The following is a 13,928-nucleotide window of genomic DNA, read 5'->3' on the forward strand; positions in this document are numbered from 1 at the left end:
GCTTAAATGATTTAATGTTGAGATGTTGGGTTCACTAACGAAACGATGTGTGATCTTTGGCATATAACGTTTCCTCAATATCCCCATTGGCAAATATTTGCTGAGACCAATTGAAGCGCTTTTCGTCCGGCTTGCCATAGAATGTGACAGGCCTGTCTAGGCAATTTCAGAAGAGTAATAATCGGTTAAATCTGTACAATTTCCTGTTAAGGCAAGTTTGCCATTTGAACAATGTAAGCGATTGATTAGGAAGACTGGATCAAAACAGAAAAAAGCGGACTTCGGATTCTGTGATTCTGTGATTGTCGATCTATTACTTATGGATAGGAGCAACAGATAGTGCTCTCTGGAAACAACCTTTTGATAGCGTTTCTCTGTATCAAACGGCCGTCAGGAAAGTTGCAACAGACAATAGGTTGGTTTTAATGTCTCACTTGGAAACACAGGCATTCACAAATGCTGTGTACATGGGTTGCGTGCACAACTTCTCTTTGTCATATTAAAATCTGCCCCTTGCCCAAGCTGGAGAAAAAATGTATTGAAAAGCATGTCAAAGCCAATCCATCTCGGCAAAGAAACCTTCGGCGGGCACATCCATAAGCGCCATTTCTTGATGTATTTGTTAATGCATCAACCAGACTTGCAGAGGCACTGAAGGCACAGAGATCCATGCCTGGTAGATGAGTGTCTCCAAATCTAGCTGACAGTCATTTGCCCGGTAGAGGGGGTGTGGGGGCCGGGGTGGGGGGTAGAGGCTATGACTTGCAAAAACTTGGTGGCCTGGCATGTTTCCCTCCAAACTCAAAACTAGTGTTTTGGAAACACACACAAGACTGCCCAGTTATGTGGTTCCACATTTGGCATGGTTTGGATACGAAATCGGCACTCTTACCCTATTCATCCTCATGCTGGACAAGGGAGAACTTAAGGTTAGCCAGGCTCTGTTATGCTGTAGTGTGTATTTTTGGATCTGGCATATTCCAGACACCTGACTTTCAGAACTAGCAGTTTTTGGACTCGCTGTTCACTCTGAGAGATAACAGAACAGGTTTATCTTAGAAGAGACTTGAAGCTAGAACTATAGATCATTGCCACAGAATGCACAGTGGGCTCAATGACCCCTACTCAAAGAGAACACTTAATAGGTTGTTACTCGTGCTATAGGGTTGAACTATCTTATATGCAACACTAGGAACTTTAGGAAGGGCTCAATAACGCTTGTTTTAAAAGAGAGATTGAACAAACATTTTGCATTGAAATTGGTTGCAATATGATTTGCTGTGAATGTTTCCAACCTATGTGTTTGCTGAGGACTAATGATGAATGGGTGTTTTGTTTCAAGATGTATGTTAGACCTGATAGTCTAAGGGTGGTCTTCCCCCCCAACGTTCTGTCTATCTCCTTCACTTGTCTGATCTCACTACTGCTGGTATTAGGACTTTGTGAACTTTACCTCTGCTAACCAGTGCTAAAGTGTGTGTGCTCTCTCCTTTAAACATGGCAACATTGGTTAATTCCCCAATTGACACATTTAATTTACTTGCAGTCCATACTAGAGTGGTTTTACATGTAACCACTCCCTGTAAATTTCATGCTGCTACTGGGCCTGCAGCATTGATTAAGCCACCCACTAAAGTAGCACTCTAACCATGACTGAGGCCTGCCGTTGCAGAGCCTGTTTGTGCCGTTTTACACAGCCATGTTGACCTAGCAAAATAATTCTTTTACCAGGCCTAAACCTTCCCTTTTTATCCATATATGCCACCCCTAAAGTGGGCACTGGACAATCAAGAGGGCAGGGTTCAATGAATTTGAAAGGTAGGACATGTACCTTTAAGTTTTACATATACGGGTAGGAAATAATTCTTAAATTTGTTTTTCTCTACTTCAAGGCTTATCGCTCCAATAGGATAACATTGGAGTTACCTTATTACAGTTTATAAGTGTAATTTCCAATGGGAAGAGACAGTTACATCAAGTTTTGTGTCTCTGGAATCACAATTTGAAATCCTAACTTATATTTAAGTCTGATTTTAAATTGCAATTCTGAAAAAGCCGCTTTTAAAAAGTGGACATTTTCTTACTTTGGCCAATTGGTGCCTGCTGCTTGTCTCTGACCACATGTCTTGGATGGGTGACAGCTGGGATTTGTATATTCCTCCTAGACAGCCAAACACAATGGGAGATTAGGTTTGAATTGATGGGCCATCCTGGCAGGGTGGTAGGGACGAGCAGGACCCAGTCTCACATATGAATAGGCAGTGTACGGTCCACACATAAAGAGCTGCATACCCCCTGTAGTGAGTCAGAAGCCAGGGAAGGAAGGGCTGGACCTCTGTGCACTTCAAATACCTGTCTTTGAAGTATCCCTCACTTCAAAGGTACCACTGGGTATAGGAACTGGACCTCAGACACCACCACTTCAGTACACTTCTGGACCTATGGGTATCTGCCAGGGAGAAGGACTACTGTGCTGCTGAAGGATGGCAGCCTCAACGGCAAGCCAGATCACTGCATTGCTGATTCACCGCTCATCAGGATTGATGTATCACCTCAACTGCACAAATCATCCTTGATACCGGCCTTTGCATTGCAAGTTCCGTCAACAGGATCCTCGAAGCAACAGGATCTTGCACTGCACCCTTGCCACATCTCGGAAGCAACACATTGCCTTGGCTGAACAGCACATCTTACATTGTTCAGCAGGCCTAATTGGGTTCCTGTAGCCAACCCTCACTCCATCGCATGTCGGCCTGAAATTGTGAATATGTCCTGGTCCAGCACAATCAGATATCCCCAATAGTGCTTTGTGCTTCTTGGCACTATTTTTACTTAAACCTTTTAAATTCAGTATCTCTGGTTCTACTACTTGGATTATTGTCATTTTCATCTTGTTTTATTTGTTAAATTTTGACCCACATTTCTAATCTGGAGTGGATTTTTTTGTGTGGTGTTTTCACTGTTTTAGTGTTTGAGGTATTGCACAAATACTTAACACACTGTCTCTAAGTGAGCCCTGACTGGTCTGTGACAAACTACCAGAAGGTGAGCACAGGTTTCTGTAGGTTCGCCTGTACCTTACCCTGACTAGCGTTGTGTTTGCTGCTTATCCAGAGCTCATACTCCAGTCAACCATGAACCCACTTTTTAGCAATATCCAAAAACCCATCCACCTTTCCCTTCTGTGTGTGTTAAATGTATGTTTTGTGAATAGAAAAGGCGGCACCAACAATTTTGATTTGTGAATATATATTAGTGTAAGTAGGTGTGTGTGTTTATGATGATTGTGATAAAATGGTATGTCAGACCCCCTAGATCCACACACTCAGACTGAGAGTAATTGAGGTACATCACAGCCTTCAGATTCAAGTTCCATACCTGCAAGAGGAAATGGCCACAGAGAAACCCTTTCAGCCAAGCCTTGCTCACCAAGTATTATCACACAGATACTCCTGGCTATGACCATCTATCTTTACTAGTGCTTGAGCTGCAGACCGTCACCTATGCGAAGAGATAGAAGTGCATATTTATACTTTTTGGTGCAAAACTGCACTAGCACAGTTTTGCATCAAAAAGTTTTGCACCAGCTTTCACCATTCCTGAGCGCCAGCCGGGCACCATATTTATGGAATGGTGCAAGGCAGCGTAAAGGGTGAATTAGCATATAAAAAAATGATGTTAGCCGGGTGGGGGTGGCGGTATGGGAGAAGGGGGTTCTGCAACAAAAAATAACATTAGATAGGTTAGAGTAAAAATAAATGACTCTAACCAGCTTAGCATAATTTCCTGATGCAAAACCATCCATACCACATGACTCCTGTCTTAGAAAAGACAGGAGTCATGCCCACCACCCCAAAGGCCAGCACAGGAGACCAGTGTCCCCTGGGCATGGCTATTGCACCAGTGCCAATTAGGAGGGCTCATTTTAGGGCCTCCAATGGCACTTTAAAAAATAAAATTAAATATTTACCTATACTTACCTGGGATAGGGTTCCCCCATCCTCCGCTGTCCTTCTGGTGTGGGTGTCCCCGGGGCCTGGGGAGGGCCCCTGTGGACTTATTCCATGGTGTTCCACCATGGAAATAGGTCCACAGTTCCCCTGACGCCTGCCCTGACCTAGGCATTAAATAATGGTGCAAACCGTGCTTTGCACCATTATTTTATCCGCCTGCCCCCTGTGCGTGATTTTTGCACAGTGGAATAAATATGGCGCTAAGGTCATATAGTCACTTTTTGCACAGGAACGCCTACCTTGCATCTCATTGACGCAAGGTAGGTTTCCACATCCAAAAAATGACTTTAACTCCATAACTTGAAATCCAAACTTTGGTCTAGCACCAAAGTATAAATATGGAGTTAGTTTTGCACCAAATTTGCATCAAAATAATTACGCAAAGTTTGTCCACAAAAAGTATAAATATGCACCAGAGTGTTCTGGATTCCTTTTTTTCTGATTCTTGAGGGTCCACCTCCTTAGGATTGCACCAAGCGGAACATAGTCAAGAGTAAAGGACTCTTGATGCTTTGACAAGCTGGCTTCTGAAGAGTACAGTGGATCTTCACTGACAGCAACAAAAGATTTTAATAGCTGTTCACACTGTGTCTTGAAGAAGCTCCAGGTTTTTAAGTCCACCAACACTTGGTTCAGTTCAGCTGTTACATTCCACTGAGCATCATGGGACAGATGGATGCAAACTATGGAACATCCACGTTACAACACCCTGATCACTAAAACCATTATCAATTCCAATGCCAGCCATGGCAAGTCAGAAATATAGGGCAGGGACAGGAAAAATGAGTCCATCAAACCCAGCAAGAACTTTCCTGTGTTGATACATGTGGCATCAAGACAGAATATTCTAATGCCACTGAGGCTATGGAGAACATAATCTTTACATTTTGTCTGACTCTAGACTGGCTCAGATGCCCTGTTGAGTCCATTCAATGACCACTTTTTTAACATGATTTTAGGGTTTAGAAAAGAGCGAGGATTCTGCAGGTTTTTGTAAAAATGGACATTGTTGTCTGGGCCGCTGGTAAGCACTGGCGCCAGTACCAGTTCAGAAAAGTCCAAAGTTCAGAAAAAAGCAACCTTTTCACATTCTTGCATAAACGGGGGTACAGAAGAATGCTTTGAGGGGGCAGAGTATGTGGATGCTATCTGGGGGGGTAACCATATATTAATCTTGAATAAGGTTGAGATTTTTTCATGACTTTTCATGGGGAATAAACAATAGGGACAGTTACAAAGAGAGCAAACTGACAAACATGATTAAAATAATAGCATTTAATTTATTGTAAATTGCGAACTTTGCGATATGCGATAAAACAAAACAACTTGTCCTTGAAAACGTAGAAGAACTTTGTCACACTGCATCAGTAAATAACTAGGTATTTATATCGGTCTTAAGTTAAATCTCGCATTTTTAAGCTTTGCTTTTATCTAATTAGCCCTTTCTGCTTTTTTAATTACCTCATCCTAAAGTTATCTGCTTTGTTGATTGTGCTTTCTCCTTGTAGCAAAGCAATAAAGCTGATACTGGTAGACAATGTATTTCTAGAATCTCAGACTCAGCCACTGGCGGGTTTCAAGTAGCTCATAACATGAACCTGGACTTCCAAAACATGAGGTGTAGGGAGTTAAATAATCAGTAAGGGTAACATTATTTGCAGGATGGGTCCATTTATTTGGTCAAAAGCTGTAACAGATTTCTGGAATTCTGGAGTGCAAAGTGGGCTAAATAAGTTTGTTTGTGAAACGTTTTAGGGCCTGATTTAGAGCTTGATGGACGGGTTACTCTGTCACAAACGTGAGGGATATCCCACCCACCATATTATGATTCCCATAGGATATAATGGGACGGTATAACGGCGGACGGGATATCTGTCACATTTGTGACTCAACAACCCCATTCGCCACATTCTAAATCGGGCCCTTAGTCTAACTTCAAAACTTCTTGCCCAGTTACACAAATTGCTATTTAGATGAAGTTGAAAGGGATGTTTTACAGGACTTTAGGGCATATTGAGAAGTACGCAGTGTAATTGAGAGAGCACCACCGCTGTAACAGTCTGCCACATTTGCATAATATTCTGCTCTTGAAAATATACCACCAAACTGTAAATGCGGACTTTCCCAAGTGGTTGGCCTCTAAAATAGAGAAAATGTCCTCAACAATGATTATGGCACTGGCAAAATGAAGGAAGGGTGCTTGATAAGCAATGCACATCGATTAGCAAGTCTATAATAGTGTAAATGATCCTGGATCTTGCTCCATCCAGCAATAGAAACACAGCCACGCAGGTTCGATGCTAGGTCCAACCTACATTGAAGTAAATAACATATTAAATGAAGGCCATTAACATGTACTGCAACGGAACTGTGCAACGATCAACGGACTTAGGGGGTCATTCCTACCCTGGCGGTCCGAGACCGCCAGGGTAGGGGACCGCAGATGCACCGCCAACAGGCTGGCGATGCATCCAGGCCCATTCTGACTGCGGCGGTAAAGCCGCGGTCAGAAAAGGGAAACCAGCGGTTTCCCGCCGGTTTTCCCCTGGCCTGCAGAATCCCCCATGGCGGCGCTGCAGGCAGCGCCGCCATGGGGATTCTGACCCCCTTCCCGCCAGCCTGGTTCTGGTGGTTTTGACCGCCAGAACCAGGCTGGCGGGAATGGGTGTTGTGGGGCCCCCTAACAGGGCCCCACATTGATTTCCAGTGTCTGCATAGCATAGCAGACACTGGAAATCGCGACGGGTGCAACTGCACCCGTCGCACAAAAGCAACTCCGCTGGCTCCATTCGGAGCCGGCTTCATCGTTGCTGTGGGTTTCCCGCTGGGCGGGCGGGCGGCCTTTTGGCGGTCGCCCGCCCGCCCAGCGGGAAAGCCAGAATGACCGCCGCGGTCTTTTGACCGCAGTACGGTCTTCTGGCGGTTCCCGCTTGGCGGGCGGCGACCGCCGCCCGCCAAACTAGGAATCACCCCCATAGTGTTTCACATGACAATGTCAAAATAAAGAAAAGGAAAATGAAATTCGGTATGTAACTCGAGATAGCACGCAACCAGTGCAAAAACAACTGCAACAGACCCACACAAAACACAGCATTGACATACGTGTATAAAATGTTCACAAAATGCAAATGGAAATGCAGTAACAAATAAAACCGTCTGACAACACATAAAAACACTGAATTTAGAATCCATCAAGGGAGAGGGGGCTTAGGAAACATATCTGGGCTATACCCCTCAAACCAACAACTGCAATGCTTCAGCTCAGTGATCAATCACACCAAGGTCATCAGCCTAGGTAACTCATACACAGATTATTCAGGAAATAATCATGTTCTTTGATGTAGCTGAATAATAGGTGTTCCGGAGATACCACTTTATCCACAGTGATGCTGGATAGAGTAAAATAGAAACATGACCTAAATTCACCAAAATGCCAATCCCAAGAAATCCCTTTCAATGTATTTGCTGAACTGCATTTCGTGGCCACTAGACCATTCCAAAAAAAACAGAGTCATCAGAGCAGATGACTCACAGGAAAGTCAACCAGATGCTTGTGCTAGCGCAGGTGTTCTAATAAAAATATTAAATGAGTGTTCTACTATGAGTAAAGGATTTGTGTAGAAAATTTAATAACATAGAAAAATAATGAAAGCATTTGAAAATGTGATCAAGAAGTATACTTATTAATGGTTTATTAATATGAAAAGTTGAGTATATGTTTGATTAATGTAGTAACATGTCATATTAAGCGTTATGTATTATGTATTAGCTTTATTAACTGTAGGCCTTACTTAGGGGAGGTCTTGGCCTAGTTGCACAGCCTCATGTCAAACTGTATTTTCTTAACGTTTAATAAAATGGCTGTTCAGAGACTTAAACTGTGATTTTCCATTGTACTGTCTAAATATGCTCATAGCTAAAGTCTCATGAGAACCAACTGCTGAAAGATGCTGTTCTTGCTAAATGTAACATTATGAGTGTAAATGTGTGTGAGACTGACTTTCTCAGGAGAAGAACAATGGAGACACTGACTGGAGAATAAGCTGCAACAATGTTGTTACCTGACAAGCCAGATGATGGAACTGATAACGCGTCCCTTTATGATAATTTATTTCACATCAGGACTTGTTTTAGGCCAATGAATCGTTTGACCCAGTTGAGGGACACCGTAGGACGAGATAGCTAATCAATATATCAATCAATACATCAATAATGTCATCAATATTTATCACGACAATGCATTTCACTTTAGTCAAAGTCATTAATCAATTTCAAATGACGCTACCACGACCTTTCAGCCATGAATAACCACACCTTGTTTAGTAGAATTTTATGAATTTTATTCCCTATTAATTACAATCTAGCAGAAAATGCGTTAATCTCAAAACCAAGAAACATAATAGCATAGTGACGATATGGCAACTTTGATAAGATTTCATTAAAGCAAGAATCACAAACATTAGAACATAACACGTCGTGGACATAGATCAAGATTTTCAAAGTGTCAATATCACATCAGTTCAACAAAGCATAGTCTTGGTCGTTTGTCTATTTGCGTCAGTTTAGGTGAACACCTGTCCTAACCACTGATTAGCATTAGCATGTTGGGCTTCATGCAAAACAATTTAGAACACCAATTTGGAAAACATTTAGCTAAGGTCTCTGTCAAAAGTAAGCAGATGGTACCTAGAAAGGAAAAACAAACATACAAATTACAAATGCATTGTTATAATTACCCTCCAAAGATTAGGTCGGCGCACAGGTTCAGTCTTCATCTTCAGGACATCAGTCTAATCGCCATCAGTCAGAACTCAGCTAAGGGACAAAAGGGCACTTCCCTCATAAGGAAGAAAGCGTAAAAGGGCAAACTAAGGGCAAGGATGGGTTTAATAAAATCTCAAGTCATCAAACAGAGTGACAGAGTTTCTGGATAAAATCAATAGCATTCCCTAACCCACCTAAATGACCTCTCTGTGACATGGGTTTTTATCCCTTTTTCGTAGTACATTCCCCCAAAATTCTATTGGACATTTACTATACCCCATGTAGGAAAGTACCATCTTGCCTGGCATGTTACCCCCATTTTTCACTGTATATATGTTGTTTTAGTTGTATGTGTCACTGGGACCCTGCTATAAGTGTGCCTGAATGTGTTACCTGTGTTATGACTAACTGTCTCACTGAGGCTCTGCTAATCAGAACCTCAGTGGTTATGCTCTCTCATTTCTTTCAAATTGTCACTAACAGGCTAGTGACCAATTTTACCAATTTACATTGGCTTACTGGAACACCCTTATAATTCCCTAGTATATGGTACTGAGGTACCCAGGGTATTGGGGTTCCAGGAGATCCCTATGGGCTTCAGCATTTATTTTGCCACCCATAGGGAGCTCTGACAATTCTTACACAGGCCTGCCACTGCAGCCTGAGTGAAATAACGTCCACGTTATTTCACAGCCATTTTACAATGCACTTAAGTAACTTATAAGTCACCTATATGTCTAACCTTTACCTGGTAAAGGTTGGGTGCTAAGTTACTTAGTGTGAGGGCACCCTGGCACTAGCCAAGGTGCCCCCACATTGTTCAGGGCCAATTCCCCGGACTTTGTGAGTGCGGGAACACCATTACACGTGTGCACTACATATAGGTCACTACCTATATGTAGCTTCACAATGGTAACTCCGAATATGGCCATGTAACATGTCTATGATCATGGAATTGCCCCCTCTATACCATCCTGGCATAGTTGGCACAATCCCATGATCCCAGTGGTCTGTAGCACAGACCCTTGTACTGCCAAACTGCCTTTCCCGGGATTTCACTGCAGCTGCTGCTGCTGCCAACCCCTCAGACAGGCTTCTGCCCTCCTGGGGTCCAGCCAGGCCTGGCCCAGGATGGCAGAACAAAGGCCTTCCTCTGAGAGAGGGTGTTACACCCTCTCCCTTTGGAAAATGGTGTGAAGGCAGGGGAGGAGTAGCCTCCCCCAGCCTCTGGAAATGCTTTCATGGGCACACATGGTGCCCATTTCTGCATAAGCCAGTCTACACCGGTTCAGGGACCCCTTAGCCCTGTTCTGGCGCGAAACTGGACAAAGGAAAGGGGAGTGACCACTCCCCTGACCTGTACCTCCCCTGGGAGGTGCCCAGAGCTCCTCCAGTGTGCTCCAGACCTCTGCCATCTTGGAAACAGAGGTGCTGCTGGCACACTGGACTGCTCTGAGTGGCCAGTGCCAGCAGGTGACGTCAGAGACTCCTTCTGATAGGCTCCTTCAGGTGTTGCTAGCCTATCTTCTCTCCTAAGTAGCCAAACCCTCTTTTCTGGCTATTTAGGGTCTCTGTCTTTGGGGATTCTTTAGATAACGAATGCAAGAGCTCATCCGAGTTCCTCTGCATCTCTCTCTTCACCTTCTGCCAAGGAATCGACTGCTGACCATGCTGGAAGCCTGCAAAACTGCAATAAAGTAGCGAAGACGACTACTGCAACTCTGTAACGCTGATCCTGCCGCCTTCTCGACTGTTTTCCTGGTGGTGCATGCTGTGGGGGTAGTCTGCCTCCTCTCTGCACTAGAAGCTCCGAAGAAATCTCCTGTGGGTCGACGGAATCGTCCCCCTGCAACCGCAGGCACCAAAGAACTGCATCACCGGTACCCTGGTCTCCTCTCAGCACGACGAGCGAGGTCCCTTGAATCTAGCAACTCTGTCCAAGTGACTCCCACAGTCCAGTGACTCTTCTGTCCAAGTTTGGTGGTGGTAAGTCCTTGCCTCCCCACGCCAGACTGCATTGCTGGGAACCGCGACTTTTGCAGCTACTCCGGCCTCCGTGCACTTCCGGCAGAAATCCTTTGTGCACTGTCCAGCCTGGGTCCACTGCACTCTAACCTGCATTGCATGACCTCCTAAGTTGTCCTCCGGCGACGTGGGACTCCTTTGTGCAACTTCAGGTGAGCACCATTTCACGCATCCTCGTAGTGCCTGTTTCTGGCACTTCTGCGGGTGCTGCCTGCTGCTGAGAGGGCTCCTTGTCTTGCTCGACGCCCCCTCTGTCCCCAGACGCAATTGGCAACATCCTGGTCCCTCCTGGACCACAGCAGCATCCAAAAACACTAACCGCACGATTTGCAGCTAGCAAGGTTTTTTGGTGGTCTTTCGGCAGGAAAATACTTCTGCACAACTCTCCACAGCGTGAGGGATCCATCCTCCAAAGGGGAAGTCTCTAGTCCTTGTCGTTCCTGCAGAAACCTCAGCTTCTACTGTCCAGTAGCAGCTTCTTTGCACCCACAGCTGGCATTTCCTGGGCATCTGCCCATCTCCGACTTGCTTGTGACTTTTGGACTTAGTCCCCTTGTTCCACAGGTACCCTCGACTGGAAATCCATTGTTGTTGCATTGTTGGTTTGTGTCTTTCCTGCAGAATTCCCCTATCACGACTTCTATGTCCTTTGGGGAACTTTAGTGCACTTTGCACTCACTTTTCAGGGTCTTGGGGTGGGCTATTTTTCTAACCCTTACTATTTTCTAATAGTCCCAGCGACCCTCTACAAGGTCACATAGGTTTGGGGTCCATTCGTGGTTCGCATTCCACTTTTGGAGTATATGGTTTGTGTTGCCCCTATCCCTATGTGTCCCCATTGCATCCTATTGTAACTGTACATTGTTTGCACTGTTTTCTAATACTATTACTGCATATTTTGGTATTGTGTACATATATCTTGTGTATATTTCTTATCCTCATACTGAGGGTACTCACTGAGATACTTTTGGCATATTATCATAAAAATAAAGTACCTTTATTTTTAGTATAACTGTGTATTGTGTTTTCTTATGATATTGTGCATATGACACTAGTGATACTGTAGGAGCTTCACTCGTCTCCCAGCCTAAGCTGCTCTGCTAAGCTACCATTATCTATCAGCCTATGCTGCTAGACACCCTATACACTAATAAGGGATAACTGGGCCTGGTGCACGGTGCAAGTACCCCTAGGTACTCACTACAAGCCAGTCCAGCCTCCTACACCCCACTATCTTTAACCTATCAAATTAGACATTAGGTAATCCTAATCTTCCCCCCATATTGGTTTACAAGTCTTTGATTGGTCTTCATTATTGACGTCTTCAGAGGTGGCACATCCGGTGACTTCATCCCCTTGTAATTCTTTGCACATCTTTTTATCAGCAGTTCCATTGTCTTCCTTGGTTTGAATGACCTTGTACATTACATTAATCTACACTGTTTCAATTCATTTATAACATTCTAGTTTTCGAGACGATGGAAAACAGGGAGAAACAGATCTACATGGCTACATTCATCTTCCAAGTTCGAAGGAAAAGAACGAGCAGGGTCATGGCCCCTAGTGAGTCAGCACACTAAAAAATAGAAAAATGCATTTAATATGAGAGCCAGGCAGCTAAACTCCGGCCCATGATAACTTAAGGCCTATGGGGTTTTCAATACAGATTTAATAGCGCAAATGTTAATATAAGCTCATTTAAACGTAACATAAACATTTTGGTCATCATTATTAATTTGCGTATGCATTGGTGGCCACTCTTCGTGGTCAAAATTCAAGTGCACGATTAAGCAAAATTGCTATTACTACAGTTTCTATGCGGCAGTATCACCCCTTAATTCATAAACATCTCATGTTAATATAGATTATATAAGCTACGCTCTCTCAGTCCCTCCTCTGATGACGTTCGTCATCACACAAACCTTTCCCTTTGACCTTTCACTTTAATTTTTCACCTTACGCATAATGGGCATTTCAACATCTTATCCCTTGTGTGAACTTTCCCAAATTTCATTAAACATCTTCTCCCTTTCATTTTCTTCATTCTTCCTGGTTCTCCTTGTCCAATTTCTTTTAATTTTATCATTAATTTTGTATGCTCCCCATAATCCTAATAGACAGGCCAAAACTATTAATAGACCCCCTAAATTTTTTGCAAGTACCCCATTCCAAATATTGCTAAACCAGCACCCTACTCTGGCAATTCCTTTTCCAAATTTCTCCCACACACCAAGTTCCTTCAAATCTTTCAAATCTCTAGTTAGGTTAGTAAGCTTACCTCTAATCTTTTTGCTATTGTCTGGTATAAATGAGCAACAATGACGCTCGTTGAGCATCTTGCAGACTCCGCCACTTTTTGCTAAAAGAATGTCTAAAGCAAGCAGATTTTGAAGAGTCATAGCTCTTTCTGCAAGCAAGTTCAGTGTCCATCAGGAGTGTAGCCCCTGTAAAATTTGTCAGCATGTTATCCACTATAGTAGACAACCTTTGAATCTTTATGGAGTTTAAGATAACCCCTACTGAAGGAATTATGGCTCCAAATATATCTCCAATGACAGCAGGCGCTGTCTCTCATTTTTGTCTAGCATGTTGTAATTCAGACGTTTTAGGTATTTGCTTTAAGTCATCAATCTGGTAAATCTTTGGGAAAACTATTCCCAAATAACATGTCCCATACCATCCCTTAGGGAGACGGTAATAAGCATTAAGTCAACAGATGTAATAGATCCCAGGGATCGCTGGATCCTGTCCATTTAACATAAATGTTCATTTACTCTGAAACAAAAACACATGTCTGCATTCACTCGTTCCGACAAATAAAGTGTCTAGCTCAGATTTTGGCCTATATATACAAAGCCTCCATACATGCAGTGCATCTATAGCTAGTTTGCCTTGCGTCTTTATTGCGATGTAAGCATAATCATTTGCATACGTGCGTTTTTCTAACCCCTTTTCTAATCTTTCTTTCAACGCTTTACGTCTATCATCAGTGTGATCTAAGAAGCTTTTCTCTACAGGTGTCAATAAGCAGGTCAGATTGTTGCGGTGTGCATAAGCTGTCCCAAATGTAAGCGTTGGTTCAAAGAAACCTCTAACTATTTTCTATGCTCTTTAGCTAGTCTGTTC

The sequence above is a fragment of the Pleurodeles waltl genome, chromosome 7 (assembly GCF_031143425.1).
Source record: "Pleurodeles waltl isolate 20211129_DDA chromosome 7, aPleWal1.hap1.20221129, whole genome shotgun sequence".
Taxonomy (NCBI): Eukaryota; Metazoa; Chordata; class Amphibia; order Caudata; family Salamandridae; genus Pleurodeles; species Pleurodeles waltl.